Source organism: Ranitomeya imitator, chromosome 4 (assembly GCF_032444005.1).
Source record: "Ranitomeya imitator isolate aRanImi1 chromosome 4, aRanImi1.pri, whole genome shotgun sequence".
Lineage (NCBI taxonomy): Eukaryota > Metazoa > Chordata > Amphibia > Anura > Dendrobatidae > Ranitomeya > Ranitomeya imitator.
This window is the reverse complement of record NC_091285.1, coordinates 379005408-379030551: the sequence shown is the minus strand read 5'-3', so window position 1 is coordinate 379030551 and position 25144 is coordinate 379005408. Positions and strand designations below refer to the sequence as shown.

At 41.6% G+C, this 25144-nt stretch overlaps 1 protein-coding gene and 1 long non-coding RNA gene across 2 annotated transcripts in view; both read left to right on the top strand.

The window, feature by feature from the left end:
• The window catches only part of ELAPOR2 (endosome-lysosome associated apoptosis and autophagy regulator family member 2), a 185788-nt gene that overhangs the window by 67339 nt on the left and 93305 nt on the right, over positions 1 to 25144 (top strand). The gene's annotated exons all lie outside the window — the stretch shown is intronic.
• On the top strand, positions 19254 to 20538 carry LOC138676177 (uncharacterized). The gene is made up of 4 exons (XR_011320750.1): positions 19254 to 19340; positions 19811 to 19868; positions 19975 to 20085; positions 20487 to 20538. It is a non-coding gene; the product is annotated as an uncharacterized lncRNA (long non-coding RNA).

The window sequence follows — 25144 nt, the reverse complement described above, 5'->3', positions numbered from 1 at the left end:
GGGCATTTGAGGAGTGGCGACATTGGCTTGAGGGAGCCAAGCACCGCATTGTGGTCTTGACCGATCACAAGAATCTGATTTACCTTGAGTCGGCCAAGCGGCTGAACCCTAGACAGGCTCGGTGGTCCCTGTTTTTCTCCCGTTTTGATTTTGTGGTCTCATATCTTCCAGGATCTAAGAATGTTAAAGCAGATGCCCTCTCTAGGAGTTTTTTGCTGGATTCTCCTGGAGTCCTTGAGCCGGTTGGCATTCTTAGGGAAGGGGTGATTCTGTCTGCCATCTCCCCTGATTTGTGGCGGGCGCTTCGGGAGTTTCAGGCTGATAAACCTGACCGCTGTCCTGTGGGGAAGCTGTTTGTTCCTGATAGATGGACAAGTAAGGTAATTTCTGAGGTCCATTGTTCTGTGTTGGCTGGTCATCCTGGGATTTTTGGTACCAGAGATTTGTTTGCTAGGTCCTTTTGGTGGCCTTCCTTGTCGCGGGATGTGCGTTCTTTTGTGCAGTCCTATGGGACTTGTGCCCGGGCTAAGCCTTGCTGTTCCCGCGCTAGTGGGTTGCTTTTGCCTTTGCCCATCCCGGAGAGGCCTTGGACGCATATTTCCATGGATTTTATTTCAGATCTTCCTGTGTCCCAGAGGATGTCTGTTATCTGGGTGGTTTGTGACCGGTTCTCTAAAATGGTCCACTTGGTACCTTTGCCTAAATTGCCTTCCTCCTCTTATTTGGTTCCATTATTTTTCCAACATGTGGTTCGTTTGCATGGCATTCCGGAGAATATTGTGTCTGACAGAGGTTCCCAGTTTGTTTCCAGGTTTTGGCAGGCCTTTTGTGCTAGGATGGGTATAGATTTGTCTTTTTCTTCGGCGTTCCATCCTCAGACAAATGGTCAAACTGAGCGAACTAATCAAACCTTGGAGACCTATTTGAGATGTTTTGTGTCTGCTGATCAGGATGATTGGGTGCATTTCTTGCCGTTGGCCGAGTTTGCCCTTAATAATCGGGCTAGTTCGGCTACTTTGGTTTCGCCTTTCTTTTGCAATTTTGGTTTCCATCGTCGTTTTTCTTCAGGGCAGGTTGAGCCTTCTGATTGTCCTGGTGTAGATTCTGTGATGGACAGGTTACAGCAGAATTGGGCTCATGTGGTAGACAATTTGACGTTGTCCCAGGAAAAGGCTCAGTGTTTTGCTAACCGCCGTCGGTGTGTTGGTCCTCGGCTTCGTGTGGGGGATTTGGTTTGGTTGTCCTCTCGTCATGTTCCTATGAAGGTTTCTTCCCCTAAGTTCAAGCCACGGTTTATTGGTCCTTATAAGATTTCTGAGATTATCAATCCTGTGTCTTTTCGTTTGGCCCTCCCAGCCTCTTTTGCCATCCACAATGTTTTTCATAGATCTTTGTTGCGGAGATATGTGGTGCCCATTGTTCCTTCTGTTGATCCTCCTGCCCCGGTGTTGGTTGAGGGAGAGTTGGAATATGTGGTTGAGAAAATTTTTGATTCTCGTTTTTCGAGGCGGAAGCTTCAGTATCTTGTCAAGTGGAAGGGTTATGGCCAGGAGGATAATTCTTGGGTTGTTGCCTCCGATGTTCATGCCGCCGATTTGGTTCGTGCTTTTCATTTGGCTCGTCCTGATCGGCCTGGGGGCTCTGGTGAGGGTTCGGTAACCCCTCCTCAAGGGGGGGGTACTGTTGTGAATTCCGCTCTTGGGCTCCCTCCGGTGGTTGTAAGTAGCATTTTTGTGAATTCTGCTCTTGGGCTCCCTCCTGTGGTTTTGAGTGGTATGGCTGCTTCTTGGATTTAGTTTCTGCAGCTGTTTTCACTGATCGACTTTCTGGCTCGGCTATATTAGTCTGGCCTTATCCCTCATTCAATACCAGTTGTCAATTGTTCCAGCCTGGAGTTATTGCTCTTTGGATTTTCCTGACTCTCTGACCGTTTCAGCAAAGCTAAGTCCTTGCTTGTTCTTTGCAGTTCACTTGTTGTGGACTTTGTTGTTCAGCACTTTCTATGTTTTGCTCATTTGTCCAGCTTATCAGTATGGATCTATTCAGCTAAGCTGGAAGCTCTGGGCAGCAGAGTTTGCCCTCCACACCTTTAGTCAGGTGTGGAGATTTTTGCATTTCTCTGTGGTGGACTTTTTCTAGTTTTTTTTTACTGACCGCACAGCGTTCTGTCCTGTACTATTTCTATTTAGCTAGAAGTGGCCTCCTGTGCTAAATCTTGTTTCATACTACGTATGTCATTTCCTTCTCCTCTCACAGTCATTATTTGTGGGGGGCTAAACTATCCTTTGGGGATTTTCTCTGAGGCAAGATAGTTTTCCTGCTTCTGTATTTAGGGGTAGTTAGCTCTTAGGCTGTGACGAGATGCCTAGGCAGAGTTAGGAGCATTCCACGGCTACTTCTAGTGTTGCGTTGAGCTTAGGGACTGCGGTCAGTATAGTTACCACCTGCTCTGAGCTGGTCGCATGTCTCTCCTTAATCACCAGACCATAACACAGTGCCATGTACAGATGAATCAGTTTAAGGATGTGGCTAATAGTTTTAACTGCGGCTTCTAATGAAGGAGGTTGTGAGTTTGATTCCCAGGGAGACCATATCACTAGAAATGAAGAGAATTGTTTAATTAATGTGTGTGCCAGCCCTGCACTATGAGAAGGAGGAGCTACCGAGTGATGGAGAGAAGAGATCGAGTGGAAGTCGGGACACAGCCTTGATCTGCTGGGACAGCAGGACTGCCCCCATGACAGTTCTAAGACTATGTTACCTTTCCAGCAAAGTGAAACAGAACTGAACCGAAATCTCAGAATGCTCAATTTTACAGAAATCTCATGCCTTCTGTGCTTTTTTTTTAGCATACACTGACCTGCGGTGCATGTTTCAAATCCGCAATATGTCAAATTCTGTTGCGAGTTTGCTGAGTTTTATGTGCAGATTTTACCCATAGACTTGCATTAGATGCATTGTGGAAACATAAAGGGGGTTTTCAGACTACAAAAATTATGCTTAAATGATTCTTACATTGTAGTTAGGTAACATCTATAATATAACGCTGGGAGCGTCACTCTGTCCATCCATTTTATAGACTGCGCAAGCGCAAATGCCTGCACAGTCTGGACCCCACAGAGAGCCCAGAGCTAGGAGATTGCGGTATGAGTAAGCACTGAACGCATACCCGATCTCCGATGGAGCAGCAGGAACGTGCCAGGAGGGTGAGTATGCTATATTCACCTGTCCCCGTTCCACCGCTGAGTGCCGCTCTTTCTTTTGCATACTCTGCCTGTGACGTTCAGGTCAGAGGGTGCGATGAAGTGTTAGTGCGCGCCCTCTGACTGAACTGTCACAGCCAGAGGACGCGGAAGATAGAGCGGCACACAGCGGTGGAACGGGGACAGGTGAATGTAGCGAGTCCCGGGGGCCTGAGCCAGCGGCGACTTTGGCACCTGACCCCCATAGCGCGCCGGTGTCCCCGCCTCCTAAGGCCCCCGGCACTCGGTGCCCAGTGACGAGAGGTGAGTATGTCATTTTTTTTAATCGCAGCAGCATACTTGGCGTATTATGCTTAAAAGCATCTTATGGAGGCCATCAACCTTTATGGAGCAGCATACGGGGCATATTATACTATGGAGCCTCTTATGGGGGCCATCAACCTTTATGCAGTAGCATACAGGGCATATTATACTATGGGGCATCTTATGGGGGGCCATCAACCTTTATGGAGCAGCGTACAAGGCATATGGATATGAGCAGCACATGACAGCATGGGGGTGCAGGATGGGAGCAGCACATGACAGCATGGGGGTGCAGGATGGGAGCAGCACATGACAGCATTGTGGTGCAGGATGGGAGCAGCACATGACAGCATGGGGGCGCAGGATGGGAGCAACACATGACAGCATGGGGGTGCAGGATGAGAGCAGCACATTGCAGCACATTACAGCATGGGGGTGCAGGATGAGAGCAGCACATTACAGCATGGGGGTGCAGGATTGAAGCAGCACATGACAGCATGGGGGCACAGGATGGGAGCAGCACATGACAGCATGGGGGTGCAGGATGGGAGCACCACATGACAGGATTGGAGAGCAGGATGGTGACGCAGGATGGGAGCAGCACATGACAGGATGGGGGCGCAGGATGGGAGCAGCACATGACAGCATGGGGTGCCGGATGGTAGCACCACATGACAGGATGAGGGCGCAGGATGGGAGCAGCACATACCAGGATGGGTGCACAGGATGGGAGCACCACATGACAGGATGGGGGTGCAGGATGGGAGCAGCACATGACAGCATGAGGTGCAGGATGGGAGCAGCACATGACAGCATGGTAGTGCAGGATGGGAGCAACACATGACAGCATGGGGGCGCAGGATGTGAGCAGCACATTACAGCATGGGGGTGCAGGATGGGAGCAGCACATGACAGCATGGGGGTGCAGGATGGGAGCAGCACATGATAGCATGGTGGTGTAGGATGGGAGCAGCACATGACAGCATGAGGGCGCAGGATGGCAGCAACACATGACAGCATGGGTGTGCAGGATGGGAGCACTACATGACAGGATGATGCACAGGATGGGAGCACATGACAGGATGAGGGCTCGGGAAGAGAGTAGCAGATGACAAGATGGAGGCGCACAAAACAGGATGAGGGCACAGGATGGGGGCTGCACATGACAGGATGGGGCGCAAAATGGTAGCAGCACATGACAAGATTAGGGCGCGGGATGGAAGCAGCACATAGCAGGATGGAGACCATAAACCAATATAAATGCTTGCCTTGGCGGTTCAATAGTTAGTACTAATATAATCTTATTATCTCCAGTGCCCAGAACTTCAGGATGCTGCTTCAGTCCAAAGTCCCTGACACTGTCCATTTTCTTATGTGATCTGCAAAGGCCAATGTTTCCTGTGTTGGTTCCTTGCTGGATCAGTAAGTGAAAAGATCAGCTATTAGCTAGTTTCACTGGCTAAGCAGTCTTCTCTAATGCGTATACAGAGGAGAAAAACAGTGACCAGTAGATCAGAGCACTGGAGCCCAAAGTCATGGCCGGTGTTAGCGGCAGGCAGACCAAGCAGCTGCCTAGGGCCCCCGCTACCCCAGGGGCCCCCAGCCTGTCGCCTGCTGCCTGTCACCCGCGCCGACTCCCCCTCGCCAGGCCGACTCATTCATCTATAGCGGCATTTATGACGCCGGCACAGTTCAATGCAATGATGGAGGAGAGCGCGTCAGCTGACGCTCCCTCTCCCATCATTCCCCTATGCCTCTGACACTGCGGGTGCACGATGATGTCATTTCATCGCGTACCTGCTGTGTGCCGGGCAGACTGCAGCCGCTGAGACCGGAGCTGAGCCTGGAGCATTGGAAATAATGCGGGACACGGGATGAGGTGAGCATTGTGTTTTTTTTAATATATCAATAAGTAATTACTGGACTGTGGGGCCATTCTCGGGGGGGAGGTCGGCTACGTTATATTCTATAGGGGAGGGCTGTATTCAATTCTATGAGGGAGGGCTGTACTATATTCTATGGGGGAGGACTGAATTATATTCTATGGGGGCTGTATTATATTCTATGGGGAAGGCTGTATTATATTCTATGGGGGGCTGTATTATATTCTATGGAGGAGGGCTGTATTATATTCTATGGGGGCCGTATTATATTCTATGGGGAGAGCTGTGTTAGATTCTATCGGGGCTGAATTACATTCTATGGGGGACTATTATATTCTATGGGCAAGGGCTGTATTATATTCTATGGGGGGCTGTATTATATTCTATGGGGAATGCTGTATTATATTCTATGGGGGGCTGTATTATATTCTATGGGGAGGGCTGTATTATATTCTATTGGGGCTGTATTATATTCTATGGGGGAGGGTTGTATTGTATTCTATGGGGGCTGTATTATATTCTATAGGGAAGCTGTATTATATTCTATGGAGGGCTGTATTATATTCTATGGGGAGGGCTGTATTATATTCTATGGGGGCTGTATTATATTCTATGGGGAGGGCTGTGTTAGATTCTATCGGGGGCTGTATTACATTCTATGGGGGACTGTATTATATTCTATGGGCGAGGGCTGTATTATATTCTATGGGGGGCTGTATTATATTCTATGGGGGCTGTATTATATTCTATGGGGAGGGCTGTGTTACATTCTATCGGGGGCTGTATTACATTCTATGGGGGACTGTATTATATTCTATGGGCGAGGGCTGTATTATATTCTATGGGGGGCTGTATTATATTCTATGGGGAATGCTGTATTATATTCTATGAGGGGCTGTATTATATTATATGGGGAGGGCTGTATTATATTCTATTGGGGCTGTATTATATTCTATGGGGGAGAGTTGTATTATATTCTATGGGGGCTGTATTATATTCTATAGGGAAGCTGTATTATATTCTATGGAGGGCTGTATTATATTCTATGGGGGAGGGTTGTATTATATTCTATGTGGGGGCCGTATTATATTCTATGAGGGAGGGCTGTATTATATTCTATGGGGGAGGGCTGTATTATATTGTATGTGGGGGCTGTATTATATTCTATGTGGGAGGGCTGAATTAGATTCTATGGGGGAGGGCTTTATTATTTTCTACCCCTGATTATTTTTGAACAGTATATATAAATACAGAAATATGTATATTGCTATATGTATACATTGTGACAAAATTACCGTCAAAGTGCTGGAGGGGAGATACATTTCACTGAGGCTATTAGCCTCATTGATTTGAAACTTAGAAGTTTCTTCTAGCACACTATGTGTTGATAGGGGTTAATCAGCCATTTTAAGGGCTGAGTTTATGTGGACAACCATAAAGCGGGTGGGAGGTTGTCCACCTTATCTCCACCCCAGGGTGTGGTCTGGGGTTTAAATGGTCAGCCTCATGAGACATTCAGGGTTCAGTGGGTCTGGAGCTGGCAGCTCCAGAGAAGTGGTTTTGTGTTAAACTGTACTGAACCTGGCTGTGAGATCCTGAGAGGGCGGATTCCCGCAGCTGCAGAGACTGTATACGATTTTGTTTTGTTTTCCTGTTTTACCCATAGGGCCGTGTTTATTTTCACCTTGTGTTGGTGTACGACACATGTACAATAAGCCAGCAGAACATCAAGAGACAGTGCACCTGTGTCTACTTCCGTATGCAGCCGAGTGGGCCGATCTATCATTATTTATATGTATAGTACAGTGAAATTTCTGTGAAAGCATAAGATAGTATCAATGGCATTTTCCTGTACTATCCAATATAAATAATTATTTGATCCTTTCTTTTGTGTTCCGCATGTACAGTTGTACCGGCAATGGAGAATACAGAACACCCGGACATCTGTTTATGTATTCTGTTGCAGTTAAGCCCCTTTAATCCAGGTTTTATAGGCATGTACTGTATATACTGGTAGTATTGGATGTCTGACCCCAATTCAACTTTAGTTTTATTTCATATATTGTTATGTACTGGATTATGAAGCTTCAGGTTATTCACAGATCCAAACTCCCTGAAGTCTAATTATATCCCTGTCTTAGAAAGGAGAGATATCTCATATTACTGTATGAGGAGATCAAAGGTTATCAGTAATTTATTAACTCTGTTTAGGACAGATGGTTGCAGTGAGTTGTTACTATCTAGACGTGATCTTGAGTCAACATGCCAGTTCAGAACTCGATGTAAGGCTAGGTTCAGATTGCGTTAGTACAATCCGTTTAGCGCCTAGCGCTAGCGGATTGCGCTAACGCAATGTGATATAAAGGGGGTCGCGTTAAACGTCCCCACTCTCGCAGATCTCCGACCGCGGGCGCGCCTCGAATGCTGCAAGCAGCGTCCGCGGCGCGCCACAAAACACCGGCACATCGCTAGCGCGTGCCGAAAATGGCACGCGCTAGTGATGCGCGTCCCCATTGCTGTTAATGGGCGCGCTAACGGACGCGTTGCACGGCGTTAATTTCGCCGTGCAACGCTGTCCGTTAGCGCGGTCCCATTAACGCAATGGGAACCTAGCCTAAGGGGGTTGATGGCTGCTAAACGGCAGGGTCAATCACTGCCTCCATAATTATCACAGCTGAATGATCATATCCTTTGAAAACTGTATCTAAAGTCTCATAGTGATTACAACAAATCAACACTAGGTGAAGAAACACTAGTTTACAATTAAGGAAAAAAATGTGCAGTAGATAAATATAATTTCCATGAAGTATTGGTTAATATGTTGGCCAAAATAGACAAGCTTGCAACGCACGTCAAGGGTCCTCATTGTCTTGTATTTTATGCTATGGGTAAGTGGAGGTCAAAAATAAAGAAATAAAAAATTATATCAGTTATGCTCTCAAATTCTCATGGTGGCATCACAACTACACGTGAGCACAGTGGTCTTGTGGCATCTTCTTCGACGTGAGTTCTTCATCTTGATTGGCTGCAGACCAGGGGCAGCAAGGCATCACAGGAAAATATGACTACTTTCTGGACCTATAGAATTTAAAATGTATTATCGGGAAACCCCATTAATGTGTATATGTCAGTGTAGTATTCTTGTAATATAACTATTGTCTTAGAGAGGCAGTAAGCTATAAATACATTCTACTTATAGAGATTCTCTTCTTGACTCTCCTTTATATCACTGTTCTCAGGGATTTGTATGTCTTATGAAGACTGAGCCTTTAGATTTGCTTGTACTTAACAGTCTGCAGTTGTCACGGCAACACCTAGAACCCCCCCAATCGCTTCCCCTTAGCCACACGCAGGCTGTCTAAAGTAGAGCACATATTTTATTTTCGGAGGCCAGATCTCCAGAAGGCTTTCCATATTGTCATTCTCATAGACAGCCTTTACTTAGGAAAACAATCATTTCAGCCCCCCGCTGTCTCCTGAAAGGATATCCCGTTACATAAATGAATTGCATCTTCTGCGATAACCATGGCTGACCTCTATGCAGGGCCGGTTTTAGACAAAGTGGAGCCCTAGGCAAAAATTTAAAGTGGGGGCCCCAAATGATAACATTGCACTGTGGCCCCCATATTTAGGGGCCTTATATCGGCCAATGGGTCTGCCACTATTAGCTGTATGCAGGGTCACTGCTGGCACTTTGAAAAGCAGCTTTTGGCCATGTTCATAGGCAGAATTTTTGCAGCTTTTTCTTCTGCAAATAATAAGTTTACAGCAGTTTACAACACAAGCAAAAACTGAGATTTTCAGAAATCTCCTGCACACCCTTTTATTTTCCGTCAATTTATCTTGCGCAGACGCGAGTCTCCGCAAGAGAAATCTCACCCCTGCAATGTATAGGACGCAGGGATTCCACACGGTTCAATGAACACATGCGGAATCACCTGTGTTCAAAAGATGGCAGCACTTTGGGCGCAGCACATGTCCGCTGCATTCAAAGGGCTGCCATTTCCGGATCCTCTGCACATACCCTAAAAAATGGGTGTTTTGAAAGCAGTGTTTTTACTGCCAAGAGGGCAGGCTTTGGCTGCAAAAAAAAAAAAGCACCAAAAATGCTGATTCCTATGCACACCTGTACTATATATGTGTATGGTTTATCCTTATTATTTCACGTGGGAATTCATTTATTTTTATATAATAAATGCCCTGATTCAGCAGACAATATTACTGTCTTGTGTCATCCAGACAGTAGTGACGTCCTATCAGATTACAAGCAATGATTTAGTGACTGGTCATAGCCCATGCTGATTCCTGCTGTATGTGACTGTGAAACCTGATCCTACAGCAATCATCACAGAGCTCCAGGACCAAATGAGTAAATGACAGCACTGAGGGGGTCTCAAGGGGGGTTTGGGAGACACGTTCTGGGTCTGCTGCTTCACTGCTGTACACCCTCTGGGCACTTCATACAGGGGCTGCAGAGGCAGGGGGCCCCCTTTCTAGGTGGGGGCCCCAGGCGACTGCCTGGTCTGCCTGTGCCAAACGCCGGCCCTGCCTCTATGTTACTCAGTCTGAATAATAGAGAAAGATAAATGTCATTTAGATAGAAGGCCCATGTTTACATAGGTAGAGGTCTAGACCAGATACCCAGATATTAGGTATTGTGTTCCTATTGATTGCTATTATTTATCAGGTACAAAACAGCTTTATTAATGATGTATTACTGCTTGGTAAATATTATATTTTGTGTAATTGTGCTAAATCACAGAGAGTCTGAGAGATATCTGTGACAGAAATCCAATGCTGATGCTCAAATTTCTGCCATGGGTTTTCACCTTTACATGCTGCAAGAACATGGTCAATCCGCTTGCGATTTAAAATGAATCCGTCAGAAGGTTTTTGCAATGGAATCAGTGACTTATATGATGTAGGGGCAGATGCCCTGATTCCAGGGATGTATCACTTACTGGGCTGCTTGGTGTAGTTTTGATAGAATCCCTGTTTTCTCTGTTGTAGATGTAGCAGTGCTCAAATGCTGAGCCCTGTATAACTCCACCCACATAATATTGTCAGCAAGTTAATCAGTGCTGAGGGTGGAGTTATTCAGATTAGCCTGACTGCTCTGAATGTGAGACTAAGTCCTGCAGCAATAATCTCCTGCTGATGAAACACTGATTGTATTGAAACTATAACACAGACTAATGAGAGAGACATCCCTGTAATCAGGGTCTCTGCTCCCATATTATGCTGCTCTCAGATTAAATGTCAAAATTCTGCGGGCAGATTCCCTTTAACCCCTTTTCAGTTTCTCTAATTTGCTCCCAGCGACCTAAGGCCTAATTTAGACATCCATAATTTTTCTCTTACATAAAAACACATACTGTTGTTCATTATTGTTTTGGATTGAAGTTACATCAGTGTTTAGTCAGTTCTTACCAATTTGGTTTCATTAGTGAGTTTTCAATGATAGAAACAAAATTCTGCAAAACTTCCCCTATTTATTAAAGAATCACAGACAGGACATGTACCACGCACTGATGCCATAAGTGAAATGTCCATAGACTTGTAAAAAGTGGACATAACTCCGTGATTTTTTTTGTGGACACAGTTTGCAAAATAACACATACACGTGAACAGCCTCATCTATATATACAGTGGGTATTCAGACCCCTTTACATTTTTCACTCTTTGTTTCATTGCAGCCATTTGGTAAATTCAAAAAAGTTCATTTTTTTTCACATTAATGTACACTCTGCACCACATCTTGACTGAAAAAAACAAAAACGTACACATTTTTGCATATTTGTTAAAAAAGAAAAACTAAAATATCACATGGTCATAAGTAGGGTTGAGCGACTTTTACTTTTTTAGGGTCGAGTCGGGTTTCGCGAAACCCGACTATCTCAAAAGTCGAGTCGAGTGAAATCGGCCGATTATCGCGAAAAGTCGGGGATCGACCGAAACACGAAACCCAATGCAAGTCAATGGGGAAGCATATTCGGCAGTGAGTGGAGGCAAGGAAAACACCTACAGTGCCCATTTTAATGGCAAAAACATCCATTCTTGTTACTGAAGCTTGTCAATCTTAATTTACCTTATAATAATAGTTAGGCATTGGACATTGGGGGTCATTTGGCTAAAGTTGTGGGGGGTATGGCTGGTTCAAGTATTTAGTGGGCCCAGGAAACGTGGACCACGTCACGGCAGTGGAGCAGGGAGAGGTAAGTATTTCAACTTTGCAAGTGCTGTGATCCTGAGCAAGCAGGGGGGACCCACTCGTTCGCATTGGCACTGGCACAGGGCCCCTCAAAGTACGGCGGTGTATTTGCACGGCGGGGGCACCTCCCACCGGCATCGACACTTTTGCGTACTATGAGGGGCCCTGTGCCAGTGACGTCGCCAACGAGTATTTCCCCCCCACCTGATGAAGGAACCTGCACTTTCATCTGCACCTTCCTCTTTGTCCCCGTGTAAGGTGGTATAGTATGCGGGAAGGGGAACTTCACTTTCAGCAGGGTCAGAATCTGGCTGTGTAGCGTGCAAGGGGAATGTAGCGGTCTGGGTCAATGTACCAGCAGACTCATCTAGCACTGGCTGGGCAATGGGCAGGATGAGGAGGAAACACAGATATAGGCCCAAATAATAAAGTGGGCTAAATGCATTTCAAAATTGGTAACAGGACTAACCAGGCGGCATTGCTTTGTTCAGTGGAGGATAACTGTAATGAGAGGCTGACACAGTGAGTAGGCCCAAATCAGTAAGTAGTCTAAATGCAGTTCAAAATTGGTAACAGTAGTAAACAGGTAGCACTGCTTTGTTCAGTGGAGGAGAACAGCAAGGAGCGGCAGACACCGTTAGAAGGCCCCAACCAAACTAGTAGGCCAAATCCAGTGTTATATTAACAACTACTTAATGAGAACCTGAAGATCAAAGCTCAGGGCAGGAAACCAGGAGAACACCTTGGAGTGGCAGACACCGTTAGTAGGCCCCAACCCAACTAGTAGCCCCACTGCATTTGTTCCATTTAACAACTATTTAACAAGAGCCTGAAGATAGAAGGTCAGGAATGGCAACCTGGAGAACACCTTGGAGCGGCAGACACTGTTAGTAGGCCCCAACCAAACTAGTAGCCCCACTGCATTTGTTCCATTTAACAACTATTTAACAAGAGCCTGAAGATAGAAGGTCAGGAAAGGCAACCTGGAGAACACCTTGGAGCGGCAGACACTGTTAGTAGACCCCAACCAAACTAGTAGCCCCACTGCAGTTTTAAAATTCCGATAGGCTGAAAACCTGACAATTGCAGGTCATTTTTTTAAGAGGACAGCTGTATTGAGTGGCGCAGACAGACACTGCTAGTAGGCCTTACACCACAAAGTTGGCTCGATGCAGGTTTAAAAAAGGTTGCATGGGTACACGGTCAGCATTGGTGTGGTCAGTGGAGGACAATTGGAAGGAGGGACCGCAGACAGACTTAGTAGGCCTAAAATAAAAAAGTAGGCTCTATGCACTTTTAATTAGGTTCCAGGGGTGCACAGGCAGCATTGGTGTGGTCAGTGGAGGACAATTGGAAGGAGGGACCACAGACAGACTTAGTAGGCCTAAAATAAAAAAAAGGCTCTATGCACTTTTAAATAGGTTCCAGGAGTACACAGGCAGCATTGATGTGGTCAGTGGAGGACAATTGGAAGGAGGGACCGCAGACAGACTTAGTAGGCCTAAAATAAAAAAAAGTAGGCTCTATTCACTTTTAATTAGGTTCCGGGGTACACAGGCAGCATTGGTGTGGTCAGTGGAGGACAATTGGAAGGAGGGACCACAGACAGACTTAGTAGGCCTAAAATAAAAAAAAGGCTCTATGCACTTTTAAATAGGTTCCAGGAGTACACTGGCAGCATTGATGTGGTCAGTGGAGGACAATTGGAAGGAGGGACCGCAAACAGACTTAGTAGGCCTAAAATTAAAAAAAGTAGGCTCTATTCACTTTTAATTAGGTTCCGGGGTACACAGGCAGCATTGGTGTGGTCAGCGGAGGACTATTGGAAGGAGGGACCGCAGACAGACTTAGTAGGCCTAAAATTAAAAAAGGAGGCTCTATGCACTTTTAATTAGGTTCCAGGGGTACACAGGCAGCATTGGTGTGGTCAGCGGAGGACTATTGGAAGGAGGGACCGCAGACAGACTTAGTAGGCCTAAAATTAAAAAAAAGTAGGCTCTATGTAAGTAGTGTATAAGCGGGTGGTTTCGTCAAACTCAATCTGACAGGTGCCCCGCCCCTATCAAAGTGTATCAAAGTGTGTAACCCCTCCCCTCCCCTTGTCTGACGGCTGGTATCCAGCTGTCCCTCCTTGTTTGATTCCCCCTTTTGATATAGTTTAATATAGTTTAATTTGTTGTAGTTTTGATATTATTCCCGTATTTTGTGGAATAACACATGTTTATAATTATAGCCTAGTCGTGTATTTATTTTACACGTGGTTTATAACACCTTTTTCATTTGTTTTATAATAGATTTTATACGTAGCCCCGAGTTTGATTCTGTAAGCTTTTGTTTTATTCACAGTGTATCCATATAGTGAATAGGGCTGATGTTTCTGTATGCAATCCTACAGCCTGTTATGTGAAAAGTATTCTCAAACACTAACTAAATGGTAAACATTACCTAAATTAGGTTAACTGTGGGTCAGAGGCTTATAGCACCTAGGTCAAGCAATTGTTGTTGTATTTGCGTACCCCATAAATGTTTATTCTCACAAACAGAAAAGTTATTGTGTCCTGAAGATGGCATCTGAGGTTATTTGTTTTTTGTATTAGCTTTCTCAGAAAACAGCTGTGTTATCTGAGGGTCAGATATTTTTGTACAAACTCATGCTGTTTGGTGATCTTTGTGAAGCAGAACTTTGTTTTATAACACATTTGTACTTGTATTGTACCTGAATTGATATTTGCTTTCTCTTTTTTGTGTCCTGAAGATGGCATCTGCAAAGTTATTTGTTATCTACTGAGGCCATTGCAAGTTGTGTTTATTCACATTGTAGCAGGTTTTATCCTTGTGGCTGCCTTATATACACAGAAGAGATATGCACCAATGTCACAACACAAGTTATAATATGACCCAATGTTACAACACAAGTAAGAAGCGTCGTGTTTTATACGAATAAAAGTCATTTAGGACTTATGTTATCATGTTTTTGCACTTTATTAATATGCTGACCACATAGGTCAAGGATTTTTGCACTTTATTAATATGCGGTCCACATAGGTCAGTGATTTTTGCACTTTATTAACATACCACACAAGAAATAGACATTTAGAACTTATTTATGATTAATATGCGATTATTAGGCATTCAGGACTTATGTTATCATGTTTTTGCACTTTATTAATATGCGGTTATTAGTCATTTAGGACTTATGTTATCATGTTTTTGCACTTTATTAATATGCTGACCACATAGGTCAGGGATTTTTTGTACTTTATTAATATGCGGACCACAAACACTTCTGCACCCACGGGCACTTCTCAACCAACCATGCATCCGGTACTCATCAGTCACTGTGAAATAATGCAAAAATACATCTGTGCGCGGCTGTCGGCATCAACATTGTGCTATTATAAGTTTATGGTTCTGTAAAGAACACGCAACACATACAGAACTCACACACACACACAAATACACACAGCACACAACACGCACACATTTCTCAAAATGCCATACACTTCAGAATATATTTGCAATTCACTACGCATGTAACACATATTTCTTCGCCCCACACGCATTTAACAGTCTTTCATATGTATCGCAGAAAGATTTTAGTTCCAACTGCGGGTCAGCGGCTTAAAGAAAAGTTATTGTGGCCTTGATTCTGGGGTAACACATGTTTATAAATATAACCTAGTCGTGTATTTATTTTACACATGGTTTATAACACATTTCATTTGTTTTTGTTGTTTGATTGTCATGTAAGAAGCGTTGTGTTTTATACGAATATAAAAGTGACACATTCCCATATATTATTACAGCTTTCATTAATTCTACATTATTTTAGCACATATTAATTTTACACTATTAATTTTACAGGAGCCTGTGCTGCCTATAATTTGACTCCTTTTTATACAAAGACATCTAACATATACAGACTTTTAATATTTTTGTGTAAAATCGCGGTCAGACAGGCACAAACACACACACACACAAATACACACAGCACACAACACGCACACATTTCTCAAAATGCCATACACTTCAGAATATATTTGCAATTCACTACGCATGTAACACATATTTCTTCGCCCCACACGCATTTAACAGTCTTTCATATGTATCGCAGAAAGATTTTAGTTCCAACTGCGGGTCAGCGGCTTAAAGAAAAGTTATTGTGGCCTTGATTCTGGGGTAACACATGTTTATAAATATAGCCTAGTCGTGTATTTATTTTACACATGGTTTATAACACATTTCATTTGTTTTTTGTTGTTTGATTGTCATGTAAGAAGCGTTGTGTTTTATACGAATATAAAAGTGACACATTCCCATATATTATTACAGCTTTCATTAATTCTACATTATTTTAGCACATATTAATTTTACACTATTAATTTTACAGGAGCCTGGGCTGCCTATAATTTGACTCCTTTTTATACAAAGACATCTAACATATACAGACTTTTAATATTTTTGTGTAAAATCGCGGTCAGACAGGCACAAACACACACACACACACACACACACGCACACAACACAGAACCACACACAACAAACACACAGAACCCACACACACACACACACACACACAAGAAATAGACATTTAGGACTTATTTATGTTATTATCTTTATGCACTTTGAATGTGCTGTCTATAATTTGACTCTATCCTTGTTTTGTTGAAAATAACTGGACATACATAAGAAACCGGGCAATATATCTTTATAGAAATAACACTTCTGCACTCTTTGTGTATTTCTATCAGTTTTATTCAGGCATTTATAACACAACATGTTTGATATTGGTAATTTGATTCTGGGAACACATTTTAAGTTACTGCTGCACATGTATTACTGTTTTTCTTGTTTTTTTTTGTGTAAAATTTCGTTGTTGGCTTACAAAGACATTTCTTTGAGAAATGTGTAGCATAACCAATTACCCATCACGGCCACTAGATGGCAGAATATCATATTAATTATTCTGGGATAACATTTCTCTTTGGGCATTTCTATCAGTTTTATTTATGCTTTTATAACACAACATGTCTGCTATTGTTAATTTGATTCGGGGATAACACATGTTTATAAAAATAACGCTATAGCAAGCGGTAATGTCAAATTCTGAAAATAGCCATTTTATATTGAATTACTAACATTTTTCTATTTTAGCGCTGACACAGCCACATATATTATTCCAGCTTTCTTTAATTCTGCATTATTTTATCACATGATGAAAATAGTCATTTTATATTGAATTACTGCAGCTCGCGGCGCGTTACCACTGGACTCGTTTCTCAATTAATTTCCCAGCTGACGACGCTATCTATAATTCTGCGTATACCTTAGGCGTGTATTTACATGACAGTGTAATTATTTCTCACAATAAAACAACAGCTCAAATTTTAAGTTAGCTAACAGCATAATGATGACAAATGCATCTTTGCGGAATCTGATAACGACACGCTGAACAAAGGACGGAGCCTGACAAATACACACAACACACAACACGCACATATTATGAAAAATGACAACCATTGTATGTGATTTAAAAGACTTTAGTTAGATTTATCAGGGGTGATTTAGTTTGAAAGCACGCAACTCCTCGGTAATGTCATGTGTTGGACACGCATTTAACAGTCTTTCATATGTATCGCAGAAAGATTTTAGTTCCATCTGTGCGAGTTTGCTTTGAGCGTACTGCGCAGACATGTCAGTAAACATTTTGACATGGTCAGCATCCCACGAAGGACGACCTGTGTAAGGTGTATGTACAGCAACTTTCTGCTTTCTACCTACACGGCGTCGGGATACGGTTCGTTTCTTTAGAGGTAATACAGGGGCAAAAACGCTAGAAAAGTCAGCAAGAGCAGTATCTGCAGATTGCACAGTCTGGCACACAGGTATATTGAGGGGCTCTGTGGGTGACCACATACCCTCGGAGAGCTGTTCAATTTCTCTGTTTTCAGGCGTAACTTGGGGTATGGCGCTTGTGCTATTGGCGGGCCGAGTTATGCGGGGCCTAGCGTTCGGCGCTGCACGTTTCTCTCTTGAAACGTTCGTATATTTCTGATGTGAAATCTTGGGGCTTGGATTCCCGGGTTGTTTTGGTGCAGCGTAGCATTCATCACGATCCACAACACAGATGGGCGAGAGAGATGTTGTTCGCACCGCCGTATTAGCTCTTTGTGGTTGATTCTCTTCAGTGTCGTAATTACGCCGGTGCAAAACTCGTTGTTGAAGAGGCGACGTATCTAAAAGAAAAGATACAAGTGGCGGTTAGCCGCGAAACGGCGCAAAATTGGAAAAGCTAAACGGCGACGCATAGCTATGATCATACGTAATATTTGAAAAGTTAATGGGGACAGGTAGCCATGAAATCATTGTAACAATATTTACATAAACCTGTATAGAGCAGTCCAGATATATACTTACAAGTATGAAGCGGGAATTGTCCCACATCAGCTCCTGGTTTAACGGGAGGCGCAATGCTCAAACTCGCAGAGGCGGGAATATTCTCTTTTTCAAGCTGTATTTTCCGGGCAACTAGATTAGCGGGTGTAAGTAAAAATATAACGATTAGCGAACACAGAATTGATTTTCTACACAAAACTGCAGCGGTGAGAAGAATATATATATATATATATATATATATATATATTCAAAAATGAATTTTCTGACAGTTAGCTAGCAGCTGTAAGTAAATATGAGTATTACACAAAAGTGAGAATCGACTGTATTTCAAGTGAACAGATACCTTTTCTATTCTTGAAACATCGGCGTAACGAGTTGCCGCGTCTTTTAGGCGCATCGGGTTTCGCTGAAGTTGCAGGGTTCTTGACATCTATGATCTCCACGTCTGAAACCAGCGTATCGCGTGGTTCGGGAACACACCAGTTTTCAGCCATAGCGTCAGATGTCTCCGTGTCAGTATCTGTATGAGAAATTGCGCGTAGTTCGTGTTTACATACAAAGGATTAAAGCAACTGATATAGTATAATATAGTTTTACGGTATAAACATATTTGCGGTGTAAATTAATATAGCAAGACTTATGCCGCTATATATTAATAATTCAGTATTATATTGATGGCTACCGCTATTATTTGTTTTATTAATTTAATCATATATTTATTATGCCATAATTTGTGTAATACAATAGTTAATAGATGCTATAGTTTTACGCCATAAACAGTATATATTAACATAGATAATATATATATATATATATATATTTAGCTTTCTTACATGTGATACATGAAAGATAAATATCTTTGTACCGTGTTACAATGACATTTTTCCCTATCTAAAAGCAAAAAGGTGCTCCTAATTACCCATGATGAGATGAAGAGCAGGCCCATTATCGGCTATCGGCGCCACGGCTTCAATGCGCGCATAATTCTGCGTTATGAAATTATTGCGCCAATCGGGCGACATACACGGCTCTTAAATAAGAAAGAATGCATGAATATATAATTAATATAATTTACTTATAATATAATGACACAATCAGAATGAGTCAATACTCTGTACATTATACGCGTATAATACCGAGTTAATACATGCATTAATTGCATGTATGACTGTGTTCTGGGTGTTAACAGAAGGCGTGTGATGTGGCGTAACTGGGTGTGTTTCTGGGTGTTAACACCTGAGTTGCTTTCTGACACTCAGGATAAATACAGCTGCCTGTCCCACTACAGTACAACAGACATCCACCAGAAGTCCGACTAGGATAAAAAGCAGAGCTATTCTAAATGTAAGTATATAAGACAGTTGTGTTATTATTCGCAAATGCATAATTATATTTAACTATGCATCTCTAAACCATAATTAAGGATGTTATTTGTTTAATAAGTTAGTGTTATACTGGCAGCTAACTGCATATTTAGTAGCGATGTATAATATAGTTTTTTACTGTATAAGCAATATTTGTGGGACATAATTAATATAGAAAGGCTTATGGATGGGGCATAACAACCATTGTTATCTGACATGTGCGCGCAATTAGTCACGGGTGCCGTATAATGCTGTTTCCTGTAGGTGTGTTCACGGTGGGTGGTAATTTCTCTCTGAACAGTTGCGCTACTCTCTGAAAAGTAGGTGTTTACTGTTTTATTTGCGGTCTAATATTATCAATGCCTGTAAAGCATATTTTTGTAACGTAGTTTTAAACTGTATTTATTGGCGGCGCAGTTATAGATAAAACTTATCCCCTATTTATTTAAGATGGAAGCCCAATACCCTCGCGAGCAATGCAGCCCCCTTCTTGCAAGCACACAATTAGGTATTATACGCGTATAATGTACAGAGTATTGACTCATTCTGATTGTGTCATTATATTATAAGTAAATTATATTAATTATATATTCATGCATTCTTTCTTATTTAAGAGCCGTGTATGTCGCCCGATTGGCGCAATAATTTCATAACGCAGAATTATGCGCGCATTGAAGCCGTGGCGCCGATAGCCGATAATGGGCCTGCTCTTCATCTCATCATGGGTAATTAGGAGCACCTTTTTGCTTTTAGATAGGGAAAAATGTCATTGTAACACGGTACAAAGATATTTATCTTTCATGTATCACATGTAAGAAAGCTAAATATATATATATATATATATATATTATCTATGTTAATATATACTGTTTATGGCGTAAAACTATAGCATCTATTAACTATTGTATTACACAAATTATGGCATAATAAATATATGATTAAATTAATAAAACAAATAATAGCGGTAGCCATCAATATAATACTGAATTATTAATATATAGCGGCATAAGTCTTGCTATATTAATTTACACCGCAAATATGTTTATACCGTAAAACTATATTATACTATATCAGTTGCTTTAATCCTTTGTATGTAAACACGAACTACGCGCAATTTCTCATACAGATACTGACACGGAGACATCTGACGCTATGGCTGAAAACTGGTGTGTTCCCGAACCACGCGATACGCTGGTTTCAGACGTGGAGATCATAGATGTCAAGAACCCTGCAACTTCAGCGAAACCCGATGCGCCTAAAAGACGCGGCAACTCGTTACGCCGATGTTTCAAGAATAGAAAAGGTATCTGTTCACTTGAAATACAGTCGATTCTCACTTTTGTGTAATACTCATATTTACTTACAGCTGCTAGCTAACTGTCAGAAAATTCATTTTTGAATATATATATATATATATATATATATATATATATATTCTTCTCACCGCTGCAGTTTTGTGTAGAAAATCAATTCTGTGTTCGCTAATCGTTATATTTTTACTTACACCCGCTAATCTAGTTGCCCGGAAAATACAGCTTGAAAAAGAGAATATTCCCGCCTCTGCGAGTTTGAGCATTGCGCCTCCCGTTAAACCAGGAGCTGATGTGGGACAATTCCCGCTTCATACTTGTAAGTATATATCTGGACTGCTCTATACAGGTTTATGTAAATATTGTTACAATGATTTCATGGCTACCTGTCCCCATTAACTTTTCAAATATTACGTATGATCATAGCTATGCGTCGCCGTTTAGCTTTTCCAATTTTGCGCCGTTTCGCGGCTAACCGCCACTTGTATCTTTTCTTTTAGATACGTCGCCTCTTCAACAACGAGTTTTGCACCGGCGTAATTACGACACTGAAGAGAATCAACCACAAAGAGCTAATACGGCGGTGCGAACAACATCTCTCTCGCCCATCTGTGTTGTGGATCGTGATGAATGCTACGCTGCACCAAAACAACCCGGGAATCCAAGCCCCAAGATTTCACATCAGAAATATACGAACGTTTCAAGAGAGAAACGTGCAGCGCCGAACGCTAGGCCCCGCATAACTCGGCCCGCCAATAGCACAAGCGCCATACCCCAAGTTACGCCTGAAAACAGAGAAATTGAACAGCTCTCCGAGGGTATGTGGTCACCCACAGAGCCCCTCAATATACCTGTGTGCCAGACTGTGCAATCTGCAGATACTGCTCTTGCTGACTTTTCTAGCGTTTTTGCCCCTGTATTACCTCTAAAGAAACGAACCGTATCCCGACGCCGTGTAGGTAGAAAGCAGAAAGTTGCTGTACATACACCTTACACAGGTCGTCCTTCGTGGGATGCTGACCATGTCAAAATGTTTACTGACATGTCTGCGCAGTACGCTCAAAGCAAACTCGCACAGATGGAACTAAAATCTTTCTGCGATACATATGAAAGACTGTTAAATGCGTGTCCAACACATGACATTACCGAGGAGTTGCGTGCTTTCAAACTAAATCACCCCTGATAAATCTAACTAAAGTCTTTTAAATCACATACAATGGTTGTCATTTTTCATAATATGTGCGTGTTGTGTGTTGTGTGTATTTGTCAGGCTCCGTCCTTTGTTCAGCGTGTCGTTATCAGATTCCGCAAAGATGCATTTGTCATCATTATGCTGTTAGCTAACTTAAAATTTGAGCTGTTGTTTTATTGTGAGAAATAATTACACTGTCATGTAAATACACGCCTAAGGTATACGCAGAATTATAGATAGCGTCGTCAGCTGGGAAATTAATTGAGAAACGAGTCCAGTGGTAACGCGCCGCGAGCTGCAGTAATTCAATATAAAATGACTATTTTCATCATGTGATAAAATAATGCAGAATTAAAGAAAGCTGGAATAATATATGTGGCTGTGTCAGCGCTAAAATAGAAAAATGTTAGTAATTCAATATAAAATGGCTATTTTCAGAATTTGACATTACCGCTTGCTATAGCGTTATTTTTATAAACATGTGTTATCCCCGAATCAAATTAACAATAGCAGACATGTTGTGTTATAAAAGCATAAATAAAACTGATAGAAATGCCCAAAGAGAAATGTTATCCCAGAATAATTAATATGATATTCTGCCATCTAGTGGCCGTGATGGGTAATTGGTTATGCTACACATTTCTCAAAGAAATGTCTTTGTAAGCCAACAACGAAATTTTACACAAAAAAAACAAGAAAAACAGTAATACATGTGCAGCAGTAACTTAAAATGTGTTCCCAGAATCAAATTACCAATATCAAACATGTTGTGTTATAAATGCCTGAATAAAACTGATAGAAATACACAAAGAGTGCAGAAGTGTTATTTCTATAAAGATATATTGCCCGGTTTCTTATGTATGTCCAGTTATTTTCAACAAAACAAGGATAGAGTCAAATTATAGACAGCACATTCAAAGTGCATAAAGATAATAACATAAATAAGTCCTAAATGTCTATTTCTTGTGTGTGTGTGTGTGTGTGTGTGGGTTCTGTGTGTTTGTTGTGTGTGGTTCTGTGTTGTGTGCGTGTGTGTGTGTGTGTGTGTGTGTTTGTGCCTGTCTGACCGCGATTTTACACAAAAATATTAAAAGTCTGTATATGTTAGATGTCTTTGTATAAAAAGGAGTCAAATTATAGGCAGCCCAGGCTCCTGTAAAATTAATAGTGTAAAATTAATATGTGCTAAAATAATGTAGAATTAATGAAAGCTGTAATAATATATGGGAATGTGTCACTTTTATATTCGTATAAAACACAACGCTTCTTACATGACAATCAAACAACAAAAAACAAATGAAATGTGTTATAAACCATGTGTAAAATAAATACACGACTAGGCTATATTTATAAACATGTGTTACCCCAGAATCAAGGCCACAATAACTTTTCTTTAAGCCGCTGACCCGCAGTTGGAACTAAAATCTTTCTGCGATACATATGAAAGACTGTTAAATGCGTGTGGGGCGAAGAAATATGTGTTACATGCGTAGTGAATTGCAAATATATTCTGAAGTGTATGGCATTTTGAGAAATGTGTGCGTGTTGTGTGCTGTGTGTATTTGTGTGTGTGTGTGTTTGTGCCTGTCTGACCGCGATTTTACACAAAAATATTAAAAGTCTGTATATGTTAGATGTCTTTGTATAAAAAGGAGTCAAATTATAGGCAGCACAGGCTCCTGTAAAATTAATAGTGTAAAATTAATATGTGCTAAAATAATGTAGAATTAATGAAAGCTGTAATAATATATGGGAATGTGTCACTTTTATATTCGTATAAAACACAACGCTTCTTACATGACAATCAAACAACAAAAACAAATGAAATGTGTTATAAACCATGTGTAAAATAAATACACGACTAGGTTATATTTATAAACATGTGTTACCCCAGAATCAAGGCCACAATAACTTTTCTTTAAGCCGCTGACCCGCAGTTGGAACTAAAATCTTTCTGCGATACATATGAAAGACTGTTAAATGCGTGTGGGGCGAAGAAATATGTGTTACATGCGTAGTGAATTGCAAATATATTCTGAAGTGTATGGCATTTTGAGAAATGTGTGCGTGTTGTGTGCTGTGTGTATTTGTGTGTGTGTGTGAGTTCTGTATGTGTTGCGTGTTCTTTACAGAACCATAAACTTATAATAGCACAATGTTGATGCCGACAGCCGCGCACAGATGTATTTTTGCATTATTTCACAGTGACTGATGAGTACCGGATGCATGGTTGGTTGAGAAGTGCCCGTGGGTGCAGAAGTGTTTGTGGTCCGCATATTAATAAAGTACAAAAAATCCCTGACCTATGTGGTCAGCATATTAATAAAGTGCAAAAACATGATAACATAAGTCCTAAATGACTAATAACCGCATATTAATAAAGTGCAAAAACATGATAACATAAGTCCTGAATGCCTAATAATCGCATATTAATCATAAATAAGTTCTAAATGTCTATTTCTTGTGTGGTATGTTAATAAAGTGCAAAAATCACTGACCTATGTGGACCGCATATTAATAAAGTGCAAAAATCCTTGACCTATGTGGTCAGCATATTAATAAAGTGCAAAAACATGATAACATAAGTCCTAAATGACTTTTATTCGTATAAAACACGACGCTTCTTACTTGTGTTGTAACATTGGGTCATATTATAACTTGTGTTGTGACATTGGTGCATATCTCTTCTGTGTATATAAGGCAGCCACAAGGATAAAACCTGCTACAATGTGAATAAACACAACTTGCAATGGCCTCAGTAGATAACAAATAACTTTGCAGATGCCATCTTCAGGACACAAAAAAGAGAAAGCAAATATCAATTCAGGTACAATACAAGTACAAATGTGTTATAAAACAAAGTTCTGCTTCACAAAGATCACCAAACAGCATGAGTTTGTACAAAAATATCTGACCCTCAGATAACACAGCTGTTTTCTGAGAAAGCTAATACAAAAAACAAATAACCTCAGATGCCATCTTCAGGACACAATAACTTTTCTGTTTGTGAGAATAAACATTTATGGGGTACGCAAATACAACAACAATTGCTTGACCTAGGTGCTATAAGCCTCTGACCCACAGTTAACCTAATTTAGGTAATGTTTACCATTTAGTTAGTGTTTGAGAATACTTTTCACATAACAGGCTGTAGGATTGCATACAGAAACATCAGCCCTATTCACTATATGGATACACTGTGAATAAAACAAAAGCTTACAGAATCAAACTCGGGGCTACGTATAAAATCTATTATAAAACAAATGAAAAAGGTGTTATAAA